Here is a 6,000-nt window from a genome sequence, read left to right on the forward strand (position 1 = left end):
TTGTTTTTCCTGTAAGAACCTGAAAAATGACAAAGTAAGGAAAATCCCATCATCGGTCTGCTTTAATTTTGGAGACAAATTAATGTTCGTCCCCCACAGTAGAGAACGCTCAGATAAATCCACGTAATGGAGAAGTCTTGGCTTCTCAGAAGTCAGCCAGCTCCTGTCTCCTTTTGAGAAACAGGAAATGTTGAGAACAGCTGTTCTGCACTCCGAGTGTGTTGGAGGCAGGAGACCCTCCCTGTGGACAGTATTTCTGCTCAAAGGCGGTCCTCTGGGGACGAGAGGAACCGATGTTGTTTCCTTGCACAGATGCTGTAAGTGCAATTTCTGCTTTGGTTTCTCTTGAAATAGCCCCTCTCTGAAGGCGCTCCATGGGAGTCTGACTGCGATGGGATCTGGGATCGCCAGGCTAGGAGAAAGCCTGAGCTAGAACCGGGAATGGCAAAGTGACTGGGAAGCCACACAGGGTAGCGCTGATACCCTGCAGTGGAGGCTCTTCCGACCTTCGAGTCCAGCCCTGCTACCAGCTCCGCGAAGGGCAGTGAACAGTCCCAACTCCAAAGAGCAGGGGAGGCCCGGCCCAAGTTTCTGCCTGGAATTATGAGCAAATGTAATTAACAGTTGTTTAAAGTCACTTGGTTTTGAGAAGTTTGATACGTAGTAGCATTCTATAACTAAAATAGTCACAGATTGGCAAAGAGGGGCAAAGCAGAGATCATCACCTTATCTGGAAGCTGATGGTGGGAAACAGGACTTTGGTGTTCCAAGGAAAAGTTAAGACCACAACAAGGAGTATAAATCTTTTTTCAAATGAGATCAGTCTAGAAGCACTGTCATTTTTATTAATTTTTTGAAGATTTTATTTATTTGTCAGAAAGAGAGAGAGCACAGGCAGACAGAGGTAGAAGCAGGCTCCCTGCCAAGTAAGGAGCCCCATGTGGGACTCGATCCCACCATGCTGGGATCATGACCTGAGCCGAAGGCCCCACTTAACCAACTGAGCCACCAAGGCACTCTCATTTTTTTTTTTAATGAACCATTTTTTAAGGCACTCTCATTTTTTTTTAAAAAAGTAATAAGTTCCTTATCTACCAGTTTTGATGGAGAACTTTAAGCCCTTATTCCACGCACTTCTAACATGCCCTCTCCTCCCAGGCACATGCATGTTGGAAATTCAGGTTCAGAGATAACTGCAGCGTTCCAGACTCTGACTGTAATGGCCTCAGGTAGACGTCCTCAGGGGGCCATGGTGCAGACACGTAAGTTACGTCATGTCCAAACCCAAACTATATATTTCCCCTTATTGCTTCACCGATGCTCCCAAAGCAAAAACAAATCAACCAACCAGTAACAACGTCAGCGGAGCAGAACTCTCACCCTTCCTCCTGTATCTACTATTCTTTGCAAAAGTCATCACCATCCGTGCAACCAACCTGCAAGTCTTCCTCAGTACTAAGTGTCAGACTCCAATGAGAACCCAAACCCTGTGTCAGTCTACCTTGTTCCTCAAATTTCTCCCGGGCCTTTCACTGTTAAATTCATCCTCTTACGGATCTAGTAGATCCTGAAAGAGCCTCCGAAGTCGGCTGCTTAGACTAGGACAGACCGAGACAATCAGGGCACTGTGCACAGATAAGGCTCTCTCCTGCAGCAGCCCGGGCTCGCCTCCCCCAGTCCTGCTTCCCAGGGGCCAGCGGAGCCCGCAGCAGGCTGCGAGGTGTGCGGGACCACACACTAACGCGCTCTGGGGAGAGCTCCCGGCGGCTTCCATGTAAACGCTGGAAATAAGGGACAAGAAAAAGGAAACAATGAGTCAACAGGCCTTGAACTGATAAAACTCTTAAACCTCACATGAAGAGGCTCAGACTCCACGACCGACCTGTCCCACCTGACAACAGAAGGGCTTCCCGAAACCTAGTCGCGCTGGACACATTTGGTTTCTCCAACAGAAACAGGACGCGAGCCACACACACGACTTCAAATTTATGGAGGATCCCCAGAGTCCGCGAGCAGGCGGGGGTGTAGCTCAGTGGTAGAGCGCGTGCTTCGCAAGTACGAGGCCCCGGGTTCGACCCCCGGCTCCTCCATCCGAGCTTTTTCGCGCGCCTTACCGTGTTTCTTTCAGTATTGTGTCATTTCTACTCCGTGGGATCTGGGGGCCCCCAAGACGCCGACATTCACGGAAGAGAGAAGAAAAGAAAGACAGCGGCACTCCTCAGTCTCACCGCCGCCCCAAACACCAAGCTGCAGCCACACCCACAGACCGTGCACTTTTCGTCTCATTTGGAGGAATCCCCCAACAGAAAAAAGGGGAAAAAAGATCCGTGAAGTCTCCTAGGTTGTGCGGAGACTGCGCGGTCCAACGCGCAGGGACCGGTCTCCCCCGCTCCTCCCCACCCCCTGCCTCGCGGAGCGCGCCGGGAGCCCCGCCTCCGTGGGGCGCGGCCCTCGAGCGTGCGGGCGACCCTGACCCCAGCCTCGTGCACGTCCAGAGCATCCTCTGGGAGCCGGAGACCGCTAGCTCCCTCAGACGAGCGAGCGCGCACCGACCGCAAAGGAAAGATCCTGGAATCTGGAGCACGGTTACGCGTACTCCCTATTAAACTGATGTTCACAAGAAGTTTACACAAAACATTCACGGAGCACCGCGCTGAAGCTCAGTCTCAGAAAACGGCAAACAACGGTTTTAGATTCCTTACCTTCCACGTGTCCTCGTGAACTCTTTTGTTCCCAGATCTTTAACTGAATTAACACCTCGTGCAGCACCACAGCGAATGTCCTGGAGGAAGATGTGGCCAAAGCTGTTTGGGTGGGAATAAGGACAAATGTATAAGTTGCTTGTATTTAAACAAACAAGTAAACATCACTTGTTATCACTTGTTAAAGAGACGGCACAAACTATGGAGTATGGAATATCATTGATCTCGGCAGGTCGTATGTTGGGTGAATGAGCCAGAATCGGTCCATTTTCCTTTGCAAAGCCTTTACACGCTACCTTCTGTATTAGAAAGGGATGCTTCAAAATGCGAAGTCGAAATTTAAAAGATGACATCTAAATTCCCTCCTTTGGAAAAGCTAAAAGCACATTCCTCCTAGTTCCTCTGAGATCAGGAGAGGGAACAGGGATCCATCACAAGCTCCATCTCCTTGAGGACTCAAGTCCCAGACAGCCCCTTCGCCAGCTGGCCATCTCCGGCTACCTTGGTCCAGGTGTGTTGTAGTCACGCTGCTGCCTAAATTATTTTAGCCCAAAAGCTAAGGGAATGAGCTTTCCTTCCCTCTGATGCTCACTCTCTTGCCTCCTGACTGGGACGCAGAGTCATCAGCAGTGGGAAACAGCTTGGACCCCCCTCTTCCATTTTGGCAAGCATCCATTCTCCAGCATGATCTTCCCCTTGCTCTTTGTGGCCTCGCTGTATCTCGCATGGAGCCCTGAAGAATCTCTGAGAGACTCTCCCAAGCAGCTGTTAAAAGCGATGAGAGATAAGAAGTCGCCATAAAGCAATGGAACTCTGGCCACTAACCGGCAAGGGCACCCATATATGGGATACGTTTCTCCAGGGGAAGGGAGTAGCTGAGTCCTAGACCCTCAGAGCCTCAACCACGGGCATGCATGGCCCACCGTGACTCAGGGGGCTGAAGGCTGGGGCTCCGAATGTGTCGTTCCTTCTAGAGCTAGTGGTGCGGTGTCACGGGTTTCCTACATCATTCCACGGGGTCTCTGCTCCTCCAGCCCTATGGGCTGTCCCCTCCAGCAGGAAATGCTAGAGAAAGGGCCTGAAAAAACAGAAACAGAAAGATTGCCTCTGGAAAGTTAGATCCAGATGGGAAAAGGAAACATCCCAAATAAAAAAACAGTAATTGTGTGTCGTCAGTGGTTGCTATAGCAAAGTCTGGAGCCCAGCGGCTTGTTCCAAAACCGGGCAGTGGTTTCGCCTGGAGGACTCTACCTTCTGTCTCCAGGACCCACAGAGAAGTACAGGGAGGCTTTCTGGAGGCAGAGCAAGAAGCGGTTCCCAGAAGCACTTTCCATTCATAACAACCTCCGCACCCCAACCCCGGCTGGCGGGCGCGCCTCCAAGCTCAGCCATCACCGGGGCGCAAAGAATAGAGCTTCCCTCCTGTTGGCAAAATTGGTAGTGACCAAATATGAGTGTGTGTGTGTGTGGGGGGGGGTAACCATAAATGATTGTATTGTCTCAGTTTCCACTCGGATACTTTTCTCCCGGTGCGAAACCTGTACTTTCCCGAATATCCTAGTAAGTTCTCGATCACCTCTCCGGTTCCCCAGTCGCTCTCCTCCTCTCCCTCGAATCACAGGGCGAGGCTCAGTTAGCTCCCGGAGGGGAGAGGTGGGGAGTGGAGGAGGCGACACAGGACGTGGTGAAGAAGGGGGCAGAAGAGGAGGACCCGGGCAGGAGCCGCGAGGAAGACACGTAAGTTACGTCACGTCCAAACCCAAACTATATATTTCCCCTTATTGCTTCACCTATGCTCCCAAAGCAAAAACAAATCAACCAAACAGTAACAAACGTCAGCCGAGCAGAACTCTCACCCTTCCTCCTGTATCTACTATTCTTTGCAAAAGTCATCACCATCCGTGCAACCAACCTGCAAGTCTTCTTGTCCTCACCCGCGCGGAAACTTCCCGCAATTCGGGCGGGCGTTTCTCTGTCTCCGGTTCCACCGGGGGGTTAGGAGACCAGAAGGTTCTCCTCCTCCTACGGAAAGGGGGCTTCAAAGCGTTCGTTCCACGGGAAGGCGCAGCGCCCCCGCGCTCCTGGGGTCTCCTGAAACCTGCGGGGCTGGGCTCTGAGGGCCGCCAGCTGCTCCGGCTCCTCTGGAAATCCGAGTTTAGACAAGGGGCCTTGGAAGCCTTCGAGCGGCATGGCGAGAGCTTGGGCCGGACACGGAACACCTCTTCCCAGGAAGAAGCCGCGACCGCAGCGCTCCGGCCGGGTGACTGCGAGGGCCTGCCGCGGCGCGAGCGCGGGGACGGAGACGGGGTGCAGGGGCGAGTGCGGGCGGGACGAGGTCTCCGGAGCAGCAGGCGGGGCACCGATCCGGGCGCAGCCAAGGGACAGGGGTGGGGGATCTAAAGGAATTTTCCCGAGGGCCTCCTCCCGCCGCCCCCTTCGCCTGGTTCTTCGCCCACTTCTCGGTAGAAGCCGCCGCCAAGCATAACCCGCCGTCCCCGGACCGTGCTTCGGGGGAGCGCGCTCTTTCTGGCTTCGCTGTGCGGGGCAGCGGGTGGGGAGATCCGAGGCGCGGCAGGGTCACGGTGTAAGTGGTTCAGCGCCAGACCACCAGCAACTTAAAGGAAAAGCGCAAGGCCGGACCACCCTTCTTCACCCGCACGGGGGGCGAGGCCGCACAGCGGTGGAGGTGCCGGGGATCGAACCCGGGGCCTCGTGCATGCTAAGCACGCGCTCTCCCACTGAGCTACACCCCCGCGGACGGGGACGCCCTGGGCGTGCCGCCCGGAATTTATCCAGAGCCGCGTCCGGGGCTGTCGTGCTCGCCTCCATCCCCGAAGTCTGCGCCCACAGGGTCTCCCAGGGGCGCCGGGAGAGGCGGGAGTGCGCCCCGCGCTCGGCTCTTCCCAACCCGGGCTGCCCTCCTCCCGCTGCGGGTCCCGCCAGCTCCCGCCGCCACGAGCGGGGAACCCGTGTCGGTCCTCGGGTCCTCGCTTCTCAGAAACGTCCCGCTGCGCCCACGCAGCTGCTCGCACCGCCCAAGGTAGTGCGGGGCGCGGGGGGGCGCCAAGACGCGCCCGCTGAGCGCCGCGGAGCCGCCCGACAGGACGTACTTAACTCGCTGTCCGGGGCGGGAAACGAGCCGCACGCCCGTGTCCCGGCGGCCGCTCTGGCGCCCGGCGTGGGGGACGCGACCGCAGCCAGTTCGGGCGGCCGCTCGGCTTCGGAAGACAGTCCCGGGAGGCGGACGACGGCGACAAACGCGGACGCCCCCGTGGCTACAGCGCCTCAGACCGAGCTG

At 55.6% G+C, this 6,000-nt stretch overlaps 2 non-coding genes across 2 annotated transcripts; one reads left to right on the forward strand and one right to left on the reverse strand.

Moving 5' to 3' along the window:
• Nucleotides 1-2,018: 2,018 nt before the first annotated feature.
• TRNAA-CGC lies at nt 2,019-2,090 on the forward strand. Its single transcript has one exon. It is a non-coding gene; the product is annotated as a tRNA-Ala (tRNA).
• Nucleotides 2,091-5,383: 3,293 nt separating this feature from the next.
• TRNAA-AGC lies at nt 5,384-5,455 on the reverse strand. Its single transcript has one exon. It is a non-coding gene; the product is annotated as a tRNA-Ala (tRNA).
• Nucleotides 5,456-6,000: the final 545 nt, after the last annotated feature.

This window comes from Lontra canadensis, unplaced genomic scaffold (assembly GCF_010015895.1).
Source record: "Lontra canadensis isolate GAN:19392208 unplaced genomic scaffold, GSC_riverotter_1.0 scaffold194, whole genome shotgun sequence".
NCBI lineage: Eukaryota > Metazoa > Chordata > Mammalia > Carnivora > Mustelidae > Lontra > Lontra canadensis.